Here is a 24,232-nt window from a genome sequence, read left to right on the forward strand (position 1 = left end):
TGCATCGGTTTGGACATGCTTCGTCACCCCTTTGCCCGGGTTGTGCGACCGTGCAGGAGACACCGGAACACGTGGTCTTCGAATGCCCTAGATTCGAAGAAGTTCGTAGGGGTATACCTGGTATGACAGCGGACAATATCGTCGAAGAGATGTGCCGTGACGAACATACCTGGGACGCTGTCAACAGAGTGGTCTCGAGCATACTCTCCGAGTTGCAGAGGAAGTGGCGTAGAGACCAACAAGAAACCGCAAATCGGGTTTCGAGAGAAATTCCGCCGCCGGGGAACTCTCCAACTGTGTAGACTAGGTCCACCGCCGGGGACCAGTTGAGTAGTGCGTGATGTAGCACCGAGTTGGGTCGTCGGGGCGCCTGGGAACCGGACGTCAAGCTTCACCGGAATCGCTGAACCGACCTCGACATCCTTCCGGGTAGCTCGTGAGTAGGCTATATCCACCGCCGGGGATTGGACCGAGTAGACCGCGTCGCAGAGCTAGCAGTGGGTCGTTGGGGCGCCGGTGAACCGGAAGTTACGCTCCAACCGGAATCGCCGGATAGACCTCAGCACCTACTGTATGGCCCGTTGAGTAGGCTAGATCCACCGCCGGGGACTAGATCGAGTAGATCGGGCGAAACGGAACGAGAGGAAGCCAAAGAGCTCATGAAATTGTGGTGCTAAAACAAAAGAAGAATCGGTACCGGGGGAGCCTCCTTCGCCGGGGAACTCTCCGTCGGCGTAAGCTAGATCCACCGCCGGGGACTAGACTGAGTAGACCGCGACGAAATACCACCAGTCGCAGGTCGTCGGGGCATCAGCGAACCGGACGCTCTGCTCCACCGGAATCGCCGAACTGACCTCGACATCTGGTTGGTTGGCTCGGTTTCGGGAGAACTTCTCTCGCCGGGGAATTCTCCGTCGGAGTAGGCTAGGTCCATCGTCGGGGACTAGACCGAGTAGTTCGCGAACAAGTCTGGTGCTCAAAGAGTAAACGGCGTTGAATGGTGCGAGAAGGGAGTTGCGGTGCTAACCGGCACAAGCGAGCCGCAGGGCTCAGTGAATTAGACAGTCAGAAGTTTGCCGCTCAGACTGTACTCGTAGGGGAGGAGTACTAAGCCTCGACTCACAGCCAGCTTTCCGACTGCCATGCAGAGCTTGCCAGTCTGTGTGGATGGTAGAGAATTGGTGGTGTGTAGAGGAGTGGGGCTGTAACCCTACGGAAGAAACGAACTAGGAAGTAGTTGAATTAGAGTGCGTGCTATGCACATAAAAACCCCTCCCCGAAGTAATGCCGTAAGGTAGTGCCGGGGAGGAATCAGGTTCTGGGCAAGAGCAGTGGTTTTTAGCGGGTCGGGTGATGGCAGCCCAAACCCGTTCCCTGACAATGGGGTTTTTGTACATTTTTCCTCACTCAGGGTTTTTCTGAAAATTTTTTTACTGCTCTCAAAAAAAAAAAAAAAAAAAAAAAAAAACATACATACATACATACATACATACATACATACATACATACATACATACATACATACATACATACATACATACATACATACATACATACATACATACATACATACATACATACATACATACATACATACATACATACATACATACATACATACATACATACATACATACATACATACATACATACATACATACATACATACATACATACATACATACATACATACATACATACATACATACATACATACATACATACATACATACATACATACATACATACATACATACATACATACATACATACATACATACATACATACATACATACATACATACATACATACATACATACATACATACATACATACATACATACATACATACATACATACATACATACATACATACATACATACATACATACATACATAAACGAACTAGGAAGTAGTTGAATTAGAGTGCGTGCTATGCACATAAAAACCCCTCCCCGAAGTAATGCCGTAAGGTAGTGCCGGGGAGGAATCAGGTTCTGGGCAAGAGCAGTGGTTTTTAGCGGGTCGGGTGATGGCAGCCCAAACCCGTTCCCTGACAATGGGGTTTTTTGTACATTTTTCCTCACTCAGGGTTTTTCTGAAAATTTTTTTACTGCTCTCAAAAAAAAAAAAAAAAAAACATGCATACATACATACATACATACATACATACATACATACATACATACATACATACATACATACATACATACATACATACATACATACATACATACATACATACATACATACATACATACATACATACATACATACATACATACATACATACATACATACATACATACATACACATACATACATACATACATACACATACATACATACATACATACATACATACATACATACATACATACATACATACATACATACATACATACATACATACATACATACATACATACATACATACATACATACATACATACATACATACATACATACATACATACATACATACATACATACATACATACATACATACATACATACATACATACATACATACATACATACATACATACATACATACATACATACATACATACATACATACATACATACATACATACATACATACATACATACACACATACATACACACATACATACACACATACATACACACATACATACACACAGATATTTTGCGATCTCGGAGAACTGAGTCGAATGTTATATGAGACTCGGCCCTCCGGGCCTCGGTTAGAAAGTCGGCAATTGCATAACCTTTCTATATGAGAAAGGCAAAAGAATAATATTTAATTAGCTTAATCAGGATGAGTTCAATGTTATCTTCATGTAATTATATTTAGAAATGTTGGTGGAATGGGTTTGAAAGTGGAGGGAATGGGGGGTTAGTAGAGTGGGAGTGGGGGATGCGTCAGAAATCCTTCATCTTATTTCGGTATATGAAGGAAATGCGGGCGTGAGGGTGGTCCAAAGGGAGGGGAGTGATGAAGGAGGGAGGTGTAAGGGCAAGGCGGGGGAGGAGGGAGGGGCGGCGACGCAATACCCAACTGCATATTTTGCCTTCCATTTGAGACTTGATTTGCGAATATCGGTTCAGTCATCACCGAAGAACCGATGTGACTTTAATTGTGGAATATGCCCGGAATTCCGGACTTCCGGAATCGTCGATAGTGGACAATATATTCAAAGAATGTTTGATTGGCAATCAGTGATCTAGATCTGCGATTAGAAGTAATGTGGTGACCATTTCAATAGTTTTTAGCCTCTGAGGTATTACGATTGTACCGATTTATATGGGAAATTCTAGTGTATCCTTACTAACACCCCTGTAACTCCGGAAGTAAGAGTCAGAACCGAATGAAATTCAGCAGCAGTCAATGGTATTACTGTATCTTTCATTTGAAATCAAGTTTGTAAAAATCGATAGAGAATTCGTTGGGGAATGGGTGTGATATTAGCTTAGGAACTTGGCGGGTTCCCCGTGGGCGTCATGAACCGTCATAGGTGGCCAATGTGGTCAAAGCTGCTTTGATTGATCATTAGTGATCCAGACCAGGAAACTAGAGTAATGTTACATCAATTTTAATATGTTTTACATCATTTGAACATCATGGTGGTACCAGTTTATATGGGAATATTCCGGAATCACCGGAACTGGTCAACGCGGCCAATTGGCCTCGAAACTTGTTTTCAATGCTTTCAACCATCTTGTGAAACTCAGTAATTTTTTTTTTTTGATATGTTGCATGATGAAGGTTGACGATTTGATAAAAGTGAGCCTTTGGGACCATATTCCGGAATCACCGGAACTGGTCAACGCGGCCAATTGGCCTCGAAACTTGTTTTCAATGCTTTCAACCATCTTGTGAAACTCAGTAATTTTTTTTTTTTTTGATATGTTGCATGATGAAGGTTGACGATTTGATAAAAGTGAGCCTTTGGGACCATATTCCGGAATCACCGGAACTGGTCAACGCGGCCAATTGGCCTCGAAACTTGTTTTCAATGCTTTCAACCATCTTGTGAAACTCAGTAATTTTTTTTTTTGATATGTTGCATGATGAAGGTTTACGATTTGATAGAAGTGAGCCTTTGGGACCATATTCCGGAATCACCGGAACTGGCCAACGCGGGCAATTGACCTCGAAACTTGTTTTCAATTCTTTCAACCATCTTGTGAAGCTCAGTAGATGTTTTTTGATACGTCGCATGATGAAGGTTTACGATTTGATAAAAGTGACCCTCTGTGACCATATTCCGGAATCACTAAATACTTGTTTTCAATGCCTTCAGCTAAATTGTGAAGCTCAGTAGATGTTTTTGGATAATGCGACGTATCATTGAATGATTTGCAATTTAATAAAAGTCTGGGACCAAAATCCGGATTCACCGGTGAACCGGTCAAGTGTCCTCGTAGTCTGAAAATGGTTCGATTTGGTTCTCACACACAGGTTTTTGCCACTATCACTGACTTTGTCATTCTTGGATTAATTTGTTTTAATGGATCCAAAGAGCATTCATTATTGGCCTCTTGTAACCGGTTCAAAGACCCTCGGGGAAGATTGGCCAAACGTCAAATTACTTTAGTATGATGTGTTTTAGTAAATCCTACAAGTTTTAAAACAGTTTAAGCATTGTCCCATAGAATATTTCAATGTTATTTATTAAAAATCCCAAATGGCAAAACAGACTTACCCCAACGCAATCCGGAATAACTCCGGTATTTTTGGACCATGGTGGACGATGTTCCAGTAGTATAAACTAGAAGAATATCCGGTTCTTTTGACATATAAATCATCAAAATTGGTCAACTCTGTCAAGAGTTATGAATTTTTGAAAAAAAAATTCTGCTAAAATCTCAACCCGAGCGTTTAGGTGTTACACTCAATCAGCCAGCTCAAGGCATATTACTAGTAACACAAAATACTGTTTCATGTTACCCCACGTGGGGTATTACTATAGTTAAAATCAATATCTTGCGTATATTTGAGTCGATCAACAAAACATTTTAGTATTAATTATAATTGTAACTGCAGTAATATAGTTTCAAAGAACAAGTTATTCATTAGAAAAAAAAACCACAAACGTTGTGTTTCGGTAAACAAAATTATTAGATGAAATAAATAATAAGCTTTTGTTGATTCAACCAACGCAATCCATTCACACAAATCCAAAAGTAAATGCTAATGTTCAGTTTGTTTAATACTAACATAAATTTGATCAACTCAAGTTGTTTTGTTTCGTTAAACTCGCCTTGAATTTGATTGTCAACGAGAATGACAGCAACGAACTACCACCATTTTTGTTCTTTAAAACAAAATACCTGTTGAAAATGCCGTATTATGAAGAAGCGAACAAATAGTTTTATTAGTAATTTTAAACCACTGTATTTATTGAATTAAATCTAAATCTCATTTGTCACCATATCAAAAGGAAAATTGTCGAATTAAACTAAATTTTGATTATTTTAACTGATATTTTCTTCTGCGTGTATGATACTACTGGCCGCTAAGAATCCATCGTGACTTATGTGATCATCTTAACGGTTAAAATAAACGTTAAAAAATCTGGTTTCGATTTAATATAAAAATCGATTTTACCTACATGTTTTGAACGGAAAATGTAATGTAATACAAAGTCCTGGCCAATATAACAAAAAAATGAATTTTCGTGTTTTTGCCCATTTTTTTCGACAAAATTATTTTTCAAGCCATACTCCAATGAATGGCTTCAGAAAAGTAGCTATTTCAATTAATAATTTTTGTATGTAAGTATTTGAAAATGGTGAATTTTTAACGACTTTTTTAACATTGAATTACATTATTCCACAATTTTTCATATTATCGAAAAACTAAGCATACAAAGCCCATATCTGGTACAAAATCGTGATTTTCGTAGTGTAACAACTTAGACCAAAGGAGACCTATTTTTGTTGTGTTTTTTCCTTTGATGAGCTGGGTCCAAAAAGTGCCAATTTTGTTCAATATTATTAATAATTCAGTGGTGAAAAAGTACCTTGTCGGGAAGTTCCGTTTAAAGGACACGGTTTTTGGGCTCTCTTCTCCCCGTTCCACAAAAAAACATTCCCGATTAATTGATATTTGAAGGGTTCTATCACATTCACCCGAATTTCAATCGCCCGAAAATCATTTACCCGAATGACGTTCACCCGAAAGCTATTTACCACAATGGACCCTTTACCCGAATGACATTAACCAGAATGGACCATTTACCCAAATGCCATAAACCTGAATATACCATTTGCCCGAATGTCATTAATCCGAATACCGAAATTCATGCAAACGTAATGTAAAATTAGATCCAGGCTGCTTATAAGATCATTTACTATTGTTTCGATTCCAACAAACGGAAAAGAAAGTAACAATACTAGAGTCCAACAAGCAAGCATGCTTCTATAGCCATTCTCCGAAGACTACATATTAAGAACACTGATATCTCTTAGGGGGATTATGGTTAAAACCGACACCTTAAGCTTAACAATTTTTCTAATTTCATTAAAAATTATTGGTTGTAAAACTTGGAAAACAAAGTGACTTTTTGTAGGCACTGCGGGTAAAACCGACACCCCATAGGAGTAAGATCGACACCCCCTTTAATTTATTTTTCTCCACTTTATTAAAATCTTTATCTTTATTAAAAATGAGATATATGCGTGATTAATAAAGTGTGAGTATGTATGATGCAAATATGTGCTTTTCATTGCCTCATCATGTAGTGAGGGGAAGAAAGTTCGAAAGCGTAGTACTATAAATAAGAGTATTTTATGCTATAGGATTATTTATTGATATGAGTATTTCCAAATAATCCTTGCGCACATCATTGCAACCTCCAGTGTCATTTTATTTCGTAAGAGAAGATTTGCAAGCGTTCTACGTTCTGCTAATTGGATTCATTCACTTATAAGTGACACACACACTTCTTAGTAAATCTATCTTTTTCAGATTTGATTTTTCGGACTCTGATCATCAACGATCTATTGGGGTATACATAAGATCATTGTCTCATTGTGATAAAGTTCGTCTATGACAAACCAAGAGAACACTAGAAATTCGGTTTGATGAGCTTTTTGCAGAAATAGCAAAAGCTTCGATAGAATCAGATAAGCAAAAATTCCAATTTTTGATTTTTAAAGAAACTTACAAGAAATAAACACAATAAAAGTATTTCTGCTAATACTATAGTGTTCTAATAGGCTAATTGAAGTGTCACAAAGATCCCCAGTATTTTGAAATGAATCGCAAGTATACACAACCATCTTATCAGCGTGTCGGTTTTACCCTAACCATAGGGTGTCGGTTTTACCCCAACAGCGCACATTTTTTGCCTTTCTCATATAAAGAAAGGCTATGCAATCACTGTAAAAATCGAATTTTTAACCGAGGCCCGGAGGGCCGAATGTCATACACCATTCGATTCAGTTCGTCGAGATCGGCAAATGTCTGTGTGTGTATGTGTGTGTGTCATTTAAACTCACACAATTTTCTCAGAGATGGCTGAACCGATTTTCGCAAACTTAGTTTCATCTAAAAGGTATAACGCTCCCATAAGCTGCTATTGAATTTTTAGTTGATCCGACTTCCGGTTCCGGAGTTACGGGTTGAAGAGTGCGGTCACACAGCAAATTCCCATATAAACTGGTACCACCATGATGTTCAAATGATGTAAAACATATTAAAATTGATGTAACATTACTCTAGTTTGCGGGTCTGGATCACTAATGATCAATCAAAGCAGCTTTGACCACATTGGCCACCTATGACGGTTCATGACGCCCCCGGGGAACCCGCCAAGTTCCTAAGCTAATATCAGACCCATTCCCCAACGAATTCTCTACCGATTTTTACAAACTTGATTTCAAATGAAAGATACAGTAATACCATTGACTGCTGCTGAAATTCATTCGGTTCTGACTCTTGCTTCCGGAGTTACAGTGGTGTTAGTAAGGATAAGGATACACTAGAATTTCCCATATAAATCGGTACAATCGTAATACCTCAGAGGCTAAAAACTATTGAAATGGTCACCAAATTACTTCTAATCGCAGATCTAGATCACTGATTGCCAATCAAATATTCTTTGAATATATTGTCCACTATCGACGATTCCGGAAGTCCGGAATTCCGGGCATATTCCACAATTAAAGTCACATCGGTTCTTCGGTGATGACTGAACCGATTTTCTCAAACCAAGTCTCAAATGGAAGGCAAAATATGCAGTTGAGTATTGCGTCGTCGCCCCTCCCCCCTCGCCTTGTCCTTACACCTCCCTCCTTCATCACTCCCCTCCCCTTGGACCACCCTCACGCCCGCATTTCCTTCATCCACCCCGTATACCGAAATAAGATGAAGGATTTCTGACGCATCCTCCACTTACACTCTACTAACCCCCCATTCCCTCCACTTTCAAACCCATTTCACCAACATTAAAAAATATAATATCATGAAGATAACATTGAACTCATGCTGATTAAGCTAATTAAATATTATTCTTTTGCCTTTTTCATATAGAAAGGTTATGTAATTGCTCCAAAAACCGACTTTCTAACCGAGGCCCGAGTCTCATATAACATTCGACTCAGTTCGCCAAGATCGCAAAATATCAGTGTGTATGTATGTGTGTATGTATGTATGTATGTATGTATGTGTGTATGTATGTATGTATGTATGTATGTATGTATGTATGTATGTATGTATGTATGTATGTGTGTATGTATGTATGTATGTATGTATGTATGTATGTATGTATGTATGTATGTATGTATGTATGTATGTATGTATGTATGTATGTATGTATGTATGTATGTATGTATGTATGTGTGTGTATGTGCGGATTTGTTAACAAAATGTCCACATCGGTTTCTCGGAGATGGCTGAACCGATTTTTACAAACTAAGATTCATATGAAAGGTATAATATTCCCATAGGTTGCTATTGAATTTCATTTTCAACCGACATCTTGTTCCGGATTACGCGTTGAAGAGAATGGTTATAAAACAAAATTTGTTGATTTGTCCACATCGGTTTCTCGGAATTTTCTGAACCGATTTTGACAAACTTGATTTTAAATGGAAGGTCCATCAGCTGCTGTTGAATTTTGTGTGGATCCGAGTTCTGGTTCCTGAATTACAGGGTGATACGTACGATCACGCAGCAAATCCCGATTCTAACGAATTCTGCGATGAATGTAAAAAGGTGATTTTTTTCCAAAATGTAAACACAACTGTTGAATTTGTAGATCTAGGTCACCAACAGTCATTCAAAGTCTCTTTGGCCACATTGGCCACCATCGACGGATCCGGAAGCATCCAAATTCAGAATTACGGTTATATTGGTTTTTCGAAAATGGCTAGACCGATTTGATCAACTTAGTATCAAATGAAAGGTGGTGCGTCCTCGGAAACCGATATTAAATTCCATCTCCATCCGACTTCCGGCTCCGGACTTACGGGTTGTGGAGGGCGATCACATAGATTCAAACCGATACCGATACCGAAACCGCGATGAATGCAAAAAGGTGCTCTTATATATACTTACCAAGTGTAATAAGAATGAAAGACATTTCCATAATGTTATATTGTACAGCTATTAAATCATAGTTTGGAGAAATGAGAAAGGCACAATTGCACCTCTAGGTGGATTAAAACAGGTTTTTATAAAAGCAATTAAAAATATTGAATATCTCAAACACGTCTTCAATGTACCTAGTTGATCATAGGACAGGCCGATAATAACAGGTACTGAAAAATGTGGTGATTTGAAAAGCTTTTGTTCGGTTAAAACCTTAAAATCTACCAACGAAATTTAACATCCAGAAGAGTATGAACGCTGCTGTCGTATGTTTTGTTTATTTTTATGACATTCGGCGTACTAACGTAAATCCAATTTTTCTTCAAATGCTCTAAATAAACGTACTAATAATAATGTATCATTATGAAATGAATAAAAATTTGATTTCTAGGAAATGTTGTGGGGTGTCGGTTTTACCCACAGTGTCGGTTTTTCCCACAATTCCCCTACCTGCCCCCATACAAACGAGAAGCGACAGAGGTTACAGCACTTCTATTGTTTAAAGGTAGGAAGTTTAATGCAAAAGTGTATATGTGTTTGTGTGCATCACTATGGGATGTACCACCTTTACCCGCAAGTGGCATTGCTGTTACTATCTAAGAGAAGAGACGACAACAGGCTTCTTGCTCTTCTTAATTTTATCTACCAGGCCCTGTCGTAATTCCAAAGACAACAAGCATCCATCGTTGCCAGATTCCATTTGCATGTTTTTCACAATTGCTGAAAATATTTGTACCTCAAATATCGACCCTCTGTCAAGAATTCACAATACTAGCTGCATTTAAAAAATGAATTTTATGTTTATTCGTGTCTCTCTTAACAATACACGTAGTTATTCGTCATTCGGGGTATCTATTCAATTTGCATGAAATGTTCATGTGTATGAAAAGTAGCCAAAATAAATTCAGCAGCACTGTTTTTCATCCCGTTTGAAAATATTATGAACTCTCTTGACTGGCAAAACGACCAATGAAGAGCTGGTTCAATATTGAGGTTAGGACTGGATCAAATTGGCTACGCGATTGTCTTCTCTTCTCTTAGGTTACTATCTCCAGATTGTCGACAGAGTTGCCAGTCTTCTTGATATGTAGTCTTCGCATTTTCTCAGCTTTCGTTGCTTTGACCAGTTCATAAGGTGTCGGATAGTGAATCGATTTTTCTGGGTTTTACAAACGAAGAATTAGATTTCGCACCGTGTTGCTCGAATCAGTGCCATTAAAAATCAAACATCACCATACGCACTCATCACGCTTTAGTCAATACCACCATTACGAGTTCGGGAACCACGTAGGGTCAGAAAACTATTAGCGAAATCATCATCATTATCACCACCGTCTCCATCGTTTAAACCACCGCCAGCTAAATCTCGAAAGGAGTTTGATGCCCAGAAAACAGACAAAGTATTCTAAAGCTCACCGCATACAACTCATTTACAAGTAAGGGAACGTACATTAATTACGTAAGGCTTTTTTAGAACTTTTCAACCTCCCCCTCCCCCCCCCCCCCCAGATAAGAGTTCGTAAGATTTTGGTGAACTCCCCCTCCCCCCTACTTAAGATCTTATCATGATTAATTAAAAAATCATATTGTTAATTCATTAAATTATACGATGGCGAAAACGATACTTATAGAACTATTAAAAAAAAATTCTGGACAAAATTTAACTATAATCATGTGCAGTAATTTTAATTGCATCCTAATACTACGTTCACACTACGAGTTAAAACGTGTTTTAACGCTATCTTGATGACATTTTTCTTGTTGCTAATTATTATAACATGTTTTAACTCTATAGTGTGAACATGATATAATCTCGCCCAGTAGAAATTTCAGATTAATTTTTTGTAGATATTCAGCAACTTTGGTTTAGCGCATAATTTGCTTCGCCAGATTCCACTTTCTTTGAGTCTATCTCTTTGTGATGTAGAACTCCTCTGGTGTGAATTTATTCCAACTATAAGGGTATGAACACTTCTTAACTTGTACGACAGATTGTGACTCCAGTTCTTGATCTGAACAATGTACCACCAAGAGTCAAGAAATTGCTGTAACTGCTCCAAAACCATCGACAATTAAGCCACTCCTCACGTTGGCAACAATCAACAAAATTCCATAACTAATTTAACTATCATATTCTGTCGCTGCAAAACACTTCAATTCGAGGTCCGCCTTTCCTTGACCATGATGTACAATATGTGCTTTTTTTTTATTCAATTTGTTTATTTGATAAGGCACGTATGCGTTAGCTTAAAGGTGCCATTTTTTCATTGTTTTACATTTTGAATTTCTTAAAACTAGGGGGTTACACATTTCAATATTATTTTGTTTTATATAATGAAACTAAAAAAAAAAACTTTACAGCTAACTTATACATATAAAAGAGGGTATAATCTAATATTCGTAAGATTTGGGGGACGGGTCATTTTGTGTGTTCTTTGTATAGTAATTCACTTTATGATTTTTAGAAGGGAGATTGTAGGAGAAATTAATTATTAACTAAGCGGAACATTTTACAAGCTTATTAACTAGAAATAACTAGAAAGAGTGGTTCAAGATTAAGGGGAATTAATTAGGGCTATTTTAAAGTAGTGGTACTGTTGGGCATTTCTTAACGAGATTAAATATTGATCAACTAAAACTAAGCACTTAAGTTTTGGGAATATATTCAAGGGGAGAAGGGGGTGAAGTCATACATCTGTGTATCAGAGACATGGGAGGGAGAGCGGACAAGGCTGAAGGGGGGGGGGGGGGGTGAGATATAAACTTTCAGTTTCCGGCATCAGGAATTAACGGCCAGGATTACAGATTCGAACGGATTGATCAACTAACACTAGAAGATAGGGGGGCACATAAGTTTTGGGAAGATATTCAAGGGGAGAAGGGGTGAAGTCATACATCTGTGTATCAGAGACATGGGAGAGAGGGTGGACAAGGCTGAACGGGGGGGGGATATAAACTTTCAGTTTCCGGCATCAGGAATCAACGACCAGGATTACAGATTCGAACGGATGTATCAAGTATTGGGACGCCGGGCGGTTTTCCTCGAGCCGGCAGGGGTTCCTCCAGACGATTTCGTAGTACGGCTCAGATTTGGATCGGGAACACACCGCGCTGCGTGTGTGATGTTGTACTGTAGATCTCGTGTTGTTGGTTCATTCGACAGATGTTTTGTCTCGTCTTGGAGTCGTACCAAACCATCGTTGGGGTACGGTAGGCGGAAGAGGGCACTTCTGGGAATGATAAGAGAAAAGATAGGGGCATTTAAATTTGGATATTGATGGTTTTGAGGAACGTGTATATAAGGGACATGTAGAGAATATCGCGGCTTGCTAGTACATCTCGAACCGGGACATTGGGTGATCTTCCTCGGGCCCGAAGGGAATCGAATAGTTGAGATCTGGCAGAACAGTACTCGGCGCATGCCCAGACAACATGTTCGATTTCGTGATAACCGTTGCCACAAGCGCAGATACCGCTATCCACGAGCCCAATACGCCGGAGATGTGCGTCCAGCGTGTGGTGATTGGACATGAGCCGAGACATCACGCGAATGAAATCTCGACCCACATCCATCCCTCCGAACCAAGGTTTCGTCGATACCTTAGGGATTATCGAATGTAGCCACCTTCCCAGTTCACCATTGCTCCATGAAGTTTGCCAACTTTCGAGGGTTCTCTGATGAGTGATACTGAAAAATTCGCTGAAGCTAATTGGTCTTTCATATATGTCACCTTGTAAAGCGCCCGCCTTAGCTAAAGAGTCCGCTTCTTCATTACCTGGAATGGAGCAATGCGAGGGAACCCAAACTAAGGTAATCTTGTACGATCTTACAGACAAAGCACGCAGGCGCTCCCAGATTTTCCCCAGAAAATATGGAATGTGCTTTCTAGGTTTCATTGAACGGAGAGCCTCGATTGAGCTGAGGCTATCCGAGACAATAAAGTAATGATCGGTGGGCAAAGTATCAATGATCCCAAGAGCAGGGATGCCAACGGTACCGATAAACTACATTTTTTTCGATATATTTACATTTGCACAAGCCGTACAGCTCGCTACAGCGACGCATCACTACAGCTCTTGCCAGAACAGTAGTCAAACCGAGTACATTTTGCCGTACAGCAGTAGAATACATTTTTGTTTTGCTGCTGTACTCCGACTGCTCGGTGAGAGTGTGGCGTAGTAAAGTTTGTTCTCTCGCTTTGTACATTTTTCTCTGCATAGTCAAAGGGAGAGTCCCGCACACGAAAGCGTTGATGCCGGCCGTGGCGTAAATGAGCCGCATTCATTGTAGTCATTTTTGAATAAAAATATTAAAAAGATTGAAAATATTAAAAAATGTAAAATAAGGAAAGCGAAGCTGTACCGCTCGCGTCTGGTGGCTGTACTGGGGACAGTAGTTTTCTGTCATGTTACTGCTTTACACACAGGCAGCCGTACAGCGCTGGGCGTCCTGCACTAGCGAATGACAGCAGCATCGAGAGAGAAATGAGAATGTAGGCAGAAAAATTACAGCCGTGGAAAAGGTAGGCATTTTGCATCCTTGCCCAAGAGTATACTGAATAGCAGCAAGTTCTGCGACGTAAACTGAAGCAGGATCATTGAGTTTGAATGAGGCGGTGAGGTTTTGATTGAATATTCCGAAGCCAGTGGAGCCGTCGAGGCTTGACCCGTCGGTGTAAAACATCTTGTTGCAGTCGACTTCTCGAAATTTACTATGAAAGATGCTTGGGATCACTTGCGGACGTATGTGATCCGGGATTCCACGAATCTCGTCTTTCATGGATGTGTCGAAGAATACAGTTGAATCAGAAGCATGAAAGAGATTGACACGGTTGGGATAGTATGAAGAAGGATTGATATTTTGTGCCATGTAATCGAAGTACAAGGACATAAATCGGGTTTGAGAATTGAGCTCGACAAGCCTTTCGAAATTTGCAATTACTAACGGGTTCAAGATATCGCATCGGATGAGCAATCGATATGAGAGTTCCCAAAAACGATTTTTCAGCGGATGGACGCCCGCCAGCACTTCTAAACTCATCGTATGTGTCGAGTGCATGCAACCCAAAGCAATACGCAAACAACAATATTGGATTCGCTCTAGTTTGATGAAATGTATGTTCGCAGCGGAGCGGAAACAGAAACTCCCGTACTCCATCACCGACAATATGGTTGTTTGGTACAGCCTGATCAGGTCTCCTGGGTGGGCACCCCACCATGTTCCGGTTATTGTACGGAGAAAGTTGATCCTTTGCTGGCACTTCTGTTTCAGATACCTAATGTGACATCCCCAGGTTCCTTTAGAGTCGAACCAGACCCCGAGATATTTGAAAGTTGAAACCTGAGCAATAGTTTGACCCATTAATTGAAGCTGTAGTTGCGCTGGTTCACGCTTCCTTGAAAATACGACTAGCTCAGTTTTCTCCGTGGAGAACTCGATACCTAGCTGGAGGGCCCAAGCAGACAAATTGTCCAAGGTATCTTGCAATGGTCCTTGCAGATCGACGGCTTTGGACAATATGTGCTTATATTGTTTGATATACAAAATGTGCATGGCACAAATAAGAAATAGTTTCTTTTCTTATAAAAAGTATATTTTTCTTATTGATTTCATTTTTCATGCATGTTTTATGATATTACGTAAGAAGGGAGGAACCCTCAGATAAGAATTTGTAAGATATTATGAAACTCCCCCTCCCCCCATATGCCCTTACGTAATTAGTGTATGGCCCCTAAGTTGTAGCCTCGGCCTTTTAGCCTCATCAAGATATTCCAATGGCGCTCGAAGAATTGAGAACGAGTTGTCCAAAGGTTCTCGTCATTTTTTTTGGATTACGTTAGTGAAAATCATATTTTCGGTAGGCAGTAAGCTAACCTCGAGGACCACTCATTCCCTCCGCTTTGTGGTCAGTTTTTGAAAACGTGTCGAAAAAGTGTCCTAGGACCTCCAATAATGTGCAATACTGGTACAATAAATGGAACGGTTTGTAAAATCTCTAAAAACCTACATTCTATAATCTGTTGAAGCAGTTTTAAAAATTCAAAAATCAAAATTTTACATTTCAAAAGCACCATTTTTTTAGGTTGAGGGGTTTGACGGTATTGCAAACACCATCAAGCATATTGCATGCATAAGTGCTACGGTTTGAACAGACTGTTGGCCCATGTACAATTCAAACAAACATTACATATGCACATACAGTATTTGCCCAATTATGTGTTGCTTAGAATAAACCATAACTTAATTTGTCATTTGTTATTTTCCTTTTTTCCGACCTACTCTCAAGAAAATGAGAAATCATGAAATCAAATTATTTTTATTGATTACTATACGCAGGATTGGAATCCGCCCATAACCGATAATAACTAACCAGGGTTGTTCTTAACAATTATACATTCACTTCTACGAGTAAATGATTTCGTTGATTGGAAATTCGTACATCTATGCGAAGCCGCACATTATAAGGCTCGAGACCGTCTTTCATAGAAATGGACTGCTCCGTAGTTATGAATAAGTAGCATTGTTATACCATCAGCCGTAAGGTCCTTGCTTTTATCCGTTGCAGCAAATGCATTCTTTTGTCGGAAATAGCTTATACGAAGGCTCGAAATATGCGGTCTAAGTTATCAGTATTGAGGTTCACGTTCTTCGTCATATGCCCCTTCCCCCGGACGCGTTGACTACTTTCCAAGATATAGACAATCAGTGTGATTATATATAGATAAATGAGGCATTTTATCTCCCCGGTTTTCACCTTAACAAACAGATAAAGATTGTGTCCGCTACGATTTAGTTACTGTAAATAACATTATCAAACTTATTATCTTATAATATTATCGTAGATATTCATTACAATATTTTCAGTCTCGCTTTTTGCCCGCTAGTGAAATTCAATTTCAATTTCAGTAGATATGGCCAGTCGTAGCTGGGAACAGCGCGTGATTAGAAGTTGCTCAACGCGGAACCTACCGAAATACCCCAAAACGTCGGTTGAAGTCTTATTTGTTTCCATAATATGAATCGATTGAAGTGAAAGTGTTTCGTGTGAAGATTAACGAACATCAGTTAAATGACTTACCGTCTGTTCCAAGAGTGGTTCAGCTTCAAGTACACTGTACGGGTTTTTTTCATGTAATTTTAATATTCACTAGAGCACTCTTTAGTAGCTTTGTTACGAAATGGATAATATGGTTTGGAGGATATTCAGTGCCAGAAATGAGTGTAAAACTTTCATGACAATCATCAATTATTTCGAGGCTTAAAAGTTTACGACTAAGCTTTGATTAAATGTAAAAAATATCGTCTAATCGGAAAAGATAAGTTTCATAGAAAAAAAAAAGCTACCTAAAAAAAAATCAAGTACGTGTGTTATCTATATCACGCCCAATCTTCAACTGTTGAGATAGTGTTACGTGTAGAGGGCTGATAAAAAGAGTTTACTTAACTACACAGACGCCTTCCACGCACACACCCGAAGCAAGGCCCCCGCGATGCTCGCCACTAGTACCGACCGCATCTGCCGGTGCCCAACACACAGGCATGCACCTTCCTCCCATGTTTTCGAATGGGAGAGCTAATTTGGGCGTATATTTACCCACCTGGAGAAAATTACCCTATAAAAAGAATTGTACGGGTTAAAGGTACGGATGTTATTTTCATATATTTTACAGTAAATTTCACATCCGAACTCTAGTTCATTGCTACTAATAAGGTATCATATCCGTGTGTAATCCGGTAAATATCTTTTCCATGTGAAATGAACCGCACAATTTTCTGTCCCACAATCGCATACAACATACCGATCGAATCAAACTGATTATAACTCCTCTCACTGTAGAAGGTTATTTGTTAGCTCGTGAAAATAAACAAAAATGTGAAAATGTACCCTACAACAGCTGCAAAACAAAAAAAAAAAAGTATAATTGATTTATCTTATCATATACGGTATAAGCACTAGCAGGGAGCGAACACAAAAAAAGGATTATGCGTAAAACTAAAGAATAGAGACCCGTTCTCCGACAGAGTGGCAAATATTGCATTTTGTTTATTCGGATATGAATCTGGTGTGATTGACACTAAATTTTCATGTAAAACGGCGATCTCGTTATATAACCAGAACATGCTGTAATTTTCAGTTTATTAAATTCAGTGGTAGTTATGGTGAGCTAATGCCGCGAGAATTCACGTTCAACTAGTAAATATGTGTTAAAATTACCCGATCAGAAACACATAACAAAAAGATTTCAAAACTATACCTCGTGTTTTTTTATAATTAACTGTTATTTTAACTACTAACGAGATCTAATTCATAACACAATATATTACAAAAATGTCTTTCTGTTACAATCTTGTCAATTTGTACCATGCATAGAAGTCGAGAAAACTCAATTCAAACGAAGGCGCCGGTCACTGTCGGGGCCGTCTTAAGACCACTCGGGGTTATTGGGCACTACTCTAGAAACGGGCCCCTATACTGGCCATAAATGCATAAGAGTACCAAATGGATTTTTATCGAAAATGAGTTATCTGTTGAATTGTATTCTGTAAAATTACCAAGTTTGTTTAGAAAATATCGAAAAAATACCAACACAAGGTTGTCCCATCCGTAAGGCTAACTGAAAATGTAAATCTTGAACAGCGTTTTTCTCGGCTTGCTATTTTTCAATATGGGACTCTTATGCTTTTATGGGCAGTATAGTTAAGCAGACGTAACCAAATTAACCTTCTTTAGGTGTTTTTGTAACGAATAAGGTGTTAGCGGGTCATATTGACCCCGATTTCGAACTCAGTTTTAAGACACATTTTCAACCAAATCTACATGAATTGGTACTTAAATTGTTTGTTAGAATGTAAATTTTCAATTTCTGGTAAATTATATCGTTTTTGACCTGATTGGTAGGTAGGAATCGGGGCCGATCATGTTTGGCATCCATAGATGTATGCAGAACCGTCAGTATAAATCACAGGTTTATTGACTGAATATTAATAATAAACAAGCAAAGAAAAACTAAGAATGCATATATTAAATTTGTACATGATACGAGCGATCTTCAATATTCCGGATTATGAACCCGCTTCCGATTCCGGCGGTACAATAGTATTTCTCATAATATTGATCAAGCAACAATGTGGTCAATCAATGAAACTGATCCCAAAAATTTGTAATATGCTTAAAATTTTATGTAACATCCCATCTAAAATGATTTTTGATACTCTGATTCGAATACTGACCCTGGATTCTACGTGAAAATCATTCGGAAGATCAGGAACATCCGTATAACTGGCCAATTCATGAATCTAATCCTAGAAATTCGAATTTTCTTCGAAAATATTTGTTGCATAGTCATAAATTCATAGTTATGACTGGACCCTATTGACCACATAATGATTTTCCGGAAGATCTGGAACATCCGTGCAGCTGGTCAATTCACGAACCTTGTCCTAGAACTCTGAGTTATTTTCGAAAACATATAAGGTTATATTATTCGCCGTACCTGTGACTGGGACAGGAACCTATAGACCTTTCGGGTAATCCGGCGTAGAATGGACCAGTTCACAAAGTATTTTTTAAGTCTTTGTGTAATTAATTCATTTTCGCGCTTGGGACATAAACCCAGTAGGCTTCATAGTGACTCAGTTTGGGAGTATCATTCTTGCACCACAGGTCACGTGGCACCCGCGTGTGATGAAGGGTAATTTATCGAAAGGAACTTTCTGTTATAGTAAACAAATATTCGACTATCAACTCAAGGAAGCTAATAACACTTCCAGGTATACTATCAGGTAGACGGTCACAAATACGATTTCTTTTCAATAAAAATGCTGACAAAACCAGAGCCAGTTACGAATATTCCGGATGGTCAGTACGTCACGAAAATGGTTCCAATTCCAGTCAGGAGTACGAATTTACGCGAAGGATATTCTCTAAAATGTTTTTGAAAAAATCTCAGAGCTCTAGGACAAGGTTCACGAATTGACCAGTTCCACCGATGTTCCAGATCTTCCGGAAGCCAAAATAACATGTGTAGGTATAAGTATATAAGTAAATAAGTACGCACTCAATCAAGTGAGAATTCAAGAAATAATAAAAAACACCTGATTGTAAGACTAACTTTATGAATTGATCAGTTCAGCGAATATTCGGATTTTTTGGATGGTCTTTATTTGACCAATAGAACGTGAAGAAATGTTTTCGAAAGAACTTCAGAATTCTAGAACTAGATTCATGAATTAGCCAGTTGATTTTCAAGTAGAATCCAGGGTCAGTATATCAATATCATTTTAGATTGGATTTCATATAAACTTTCAAGCATATTTCAAATTCTTGGGAGCAGATTCATTAATTGACCACATTGTTGCTTGATCAATATTAGGAGAAATACTATTGTACCCCCAAAATCGCCATCGGAATCGTAATCCGGGATATCCAAGACCGCTTGTATCGTATACAAATTTAATATATACATTCTCATTTTTGTTGTGTTTGCTTTTATTATTAGTATTTTGTCAATAAATCTGTGATTTATGATGACGGTTCTGCATACATCTATGAATGCCAAACATGATCCTATTCAGCCCCGATTCCCACCTGCCAACCAGGTCAAAAACGGTAATATTTACCAGAAACTGAAAATGTACACTCTAATAAACAATTTAAGTACCAATTCATATAGATTTGGTTGAAAATGTATCTTAAAACTGAGTTCGAAATCGGGGTCAATATGACCCACTAATACCTTATTGGTAACTTGTTTTGTACAACCCTTCAGGAATGAGCGAAAATTTTGATCTCTATTGAAAATCGTTGCTCTCCATGAAAGAGAAAGTCAAGAAATTCTAAATTTCTAGGTGCAAAACTTAAAAAGTTAACGCATTTTGAAAGTTCATTTGGGGTCATATTGACCCCAACACCCAAAGAATAGGGAAGTCGTTCTTCCACCTAAAGCAGATTCCCGTAAATTAAAACACTTTAAACTCATTCCTTACGGTCGTCCCAGTTTCCATATTGGAGGCGGCATTTTCAGGAAAATCACTGCAACTAAAATAAGGTTGTCTTGTTTGGTGCACTGACGTACTGCACTTGTCAGTTTTCTGTGCCTCAAAGTGTTTTTAATTGTGCATAATACTTATCTTACTTCCGTTGAAATCGAGGATAGTTGCTCTCCGAAGTTGTCTCCTGTACGGTGTTGTGTTTGTTTTGCAAAATTATCGCGAGAAATTGAGGATTTTGTGTAATAATTTTGCTCAATTTGCGACATTGTTTACATTGCCGTGACTAGTGTGTAATTCCCCACAAAAAATGCACGCGCTCATTTCTCCACCTGCACGAGAACAGCGGAAAGAGTTACCCACATTCCAATTTGGCGCATAGCGAGACGAGATCGAAAAAGCAAGACATCGGGCGGGTTGAAAGCAGCCATGAGTATAACTTGCAAGTCATGCGATTCTCCCGTTAATGGGATTGAGAGAATTGCATGCCGAGGCCGACATTTTTTCCACCATCGATTGGGAAAATATTTTGGACCTCGAAGATGTCGAATCCGCAGTTCAAACTTTTTCCAACGTTCTGGCGTACGTTATTGACAGGTACGTTCCGAAGAAAGTTCACCTCCATGCCAAACGAGTACATTGCGACGGTTGAAGTCTATCAAGAGAGCTGCCCTGCGAAGGTTTACCAAGTATCGTACAATATCACTCAGAAACTATTACGCCAGTCTCAACCATGCGTACAAACGAGCCAGACAAAACTGTTTCTATCGATCAGCAAAATATGCAGCGTAATCTTAGGTCGCATCCTAAACTTTTCTGGAAATATGTGAACGAGCAACGCAAGGAATCTGGACTGCCGTCGTCCATGACTTTCAATGGTAACACAGCTTCCATATCACGAGATATATGTGCACTTTTTTTCGGAAAAATTCGCGAATGTGTTCACAGATAAGGAATTAACTATTGAGCAAATCAAACTCGCCGCTAACAGAGCTTCACTTGTGGGTCAAACTCTGGGTGCTATCGATGTCAATGCAACGATGATTACCAGAGCATCCTCTCGACTTAAGTCATTCTTCAATCCGGGACCCAACGGGTTCCCCTCCGCTTTTCTGATAAGGCACATCGAAGTTTTGGTTAACCCGCTTCTTCACATCTTTCGAACATCTATTGGCAGAGGTATTTTTCCATCTTGCTGGAAATCAGCGAACATGTTCCCAGTACATAAAAGGGAAATAAGCGATCCGTCAATAACTACCGTGGAATAACTTCATTGAGTGCTGTCTTGAAGTTGTTCGAGCTTGTGATTATGGAACCTCTTCAGGCTCACTGTAACCAGTGACGATCAACACGGCTTCACGTCTGGACGGTTAACTGGGTCTAACCTATTATGTTTAACATCCTTCATAACAGAGAGTGTGGAACATCGCGCTCAAACCGACGTTTTTTACACCGACTTATCTGCCGCTTTTGACAAGATAAACCACGATATCGCAAAAGCAAAAATGGAGAGATTTGGAATAAATGGTAGTATTTTGCAATGGTTTCAATCTTACCTCACTGACCGAGAGATATCGGTTGTCATAGGAAAATGGCAGGCCCCTACATTCACTTCTACATCTGGAATACTTCAAGGAAGCCACTTGGGACCGTTGGTGTTTCTCATATACTTCAATGATGTACATCTAATTTTAATGACTCCACGATTATCCTTCGCGGATGACCTCAAGATTTTTCACCTAATTCGTCCAATTGAAGATTGCAGAGTTCTCCAACAGCAGCTTCAAGTCTTTGCTGATTGGTGCAATACGAACCGCATGTATGTAAACCCGAAGAAGTGCTCGGTAATATCTTTATCACGGAAGAAGGATTCGATTTATTTTAACTAATGTCTACTAGAGACAAAAATCGAACGTGTCAGTCACGTGAAGGATCTGGGAGTGATTCTGGATTCTTAACTTACGTCTAAACAACACGTCTCCTATGCAGTTGGTAAAGCGTCTCGAGCACTGGGATGCATATTCAGGATAGCCAAAAACTTTACGGATGTTTATTGTCTCAAATCGCTGTACTGCTCTTTATCGCGATCAATTCTAGAATATTGTCCTGAAGTGTGGAGCCCGAACTATAATAATGGCGTTGAAAGAATTGAAAGTATGCAGCGTCGCTTTTTACGTTTCGCGCTCCGTAGATTGCCGTGGAGAGATCCTGTTCGACTACCTAGCTATGGCAACAGATGTCAGCTGATTCAACTAGAGCCCCTACATGTTCGAAGAGCTTTGTTCATCGCTGACACTCTGTAAGGCCGTATAGATGCCCCAGCTATTTTGGAACAAATCAACATAAAAGTCGCACCTCGAGCACTACGTAATAACATTATGTTCCGATTGCCATTCCGACGTACAAATTATAGTATGTATGGAGCCATCACTGGTCTGCAAAGAATTTTTAACCAGGTAGCTTCAGCATTTGATTTCAACGTTTCTCGACAAACTCTGCGTATACGTTTCTCCAGATTGTTTATTCAATTCGTTAACAACACTTGACCTTTTTATTCTTTGTTTGTAACTATTGTATGATTATTGTTTTTATAAGCGACTTGATTATTAGAAATAAGATTAGTATTTAGGCCAACATCATTGGGGCTTTGATATGCCTGTTGATGTATTAAACAAAATAAACAAATGAATAAACAAATAAGGGACCATCTATAAATGACGTAGCATTATATGGGGGCACTGTCATTCAAAAACTACTTAACCGATTTCTTTCAAACTTGGCATACACATTCTATGTAAAAAATACCTAACCCCTACGTTGAGATCATTTTTCAATTAAGGGGGTTTTTACTTATAAAAAGGCGGTGTTTTTCGTAAATTTTTATTTAAAATAAGTAAAAAACCCTTCATTGAGAATTTATCACGAAAATTCAACGTAGGGGTTACATATTTAGGAAATTGGTTAAGTTGTTTTTGAATGACAGGTATTTTTACATAGAAAAATTACAGAATGTTATTGAAACGATACACTATAATGTACAAAAGTTTTCAATGTTTTTTACATTCAATGTCACTCTAGTCGAAGTATGACCATTCGAATATCAGATGAATAAGGAAACAAGATTAACTTAACCTACACAGGTCATATTAAGTAGCCGTGACTTAGGATATTTATACATATATGAAAAATTCATAATGGAATTCAAAAAAGTTCTGAAACCAGAAATCAACAAATAATTTGTTCTAATACATATATTACTCCTTTTAGAACTTATTCTTATGTCCTTATACATTGAGATTAAAAAACCAGAACGGTGAGAATGAAGAAACGGTGAAAATTCACCTTTTTATTGGAAACACTGAGAAAAGATATTTCTTCAAACAGGAATCGAACCTGCAATCTCCCATTATTTCCTTAAAAACGACAATGGTAAAAATTTCAATCAAAGCGGGTAGGGGTCCAAAATTGTCCAAATGGTTGGCATCTGAGCTTACTTTGATATTTGTCATAATATCAAGGAGGAGGAACTAAGAGATTTTCAATAAATGCATTCAGATTTTTCGAAAAAAAATTAGCAGTTGAAAGAGAAATATTCCAAACTTACGCACGCATTGCGCACGTATCTGATTATAGTTTTTCAAATACGAACGAAATGAA

At 38.8% G+C, this 24,232-nt stretch overlaps 1 protein-coding gene across 1 annotated transcript in view; it reads right to left on the reverse strand.

The window, feature by feature from the left end:
* Positions 1–16,797, reverse strand: part of LOC131683841 (GATA-binding factor 3-like) — an 84,333-nt gene extending 67,536 nt beyond the window's left edge. Inside the window, exon 1 of the mRNA XM_058966189.1 lies at positions 16,665–16,797. The gene's annotated coding sequence lies outside the window, so the exon portion shown is untranslated. The remainder of the gene's footprint in view (positions 1–16,664) is intronic.
* Positions 16,798–24,232: the final 7,435 nt, after the last annotated feature.

This window comes from Topomyia yanbarensis, chromosome 2 (genome assembly GCF_030247195.1).
Source record: "Topomyia yanbarensis strain Yona2022 chromosome 2, ASM3024719v1, whole genome shotgun sequence".
NCBI lineage: Eukaryota > Metazoa > Arthropoda > Insecta > Diptera > Culicidae > Topomyia > Topomyia yanbarensis.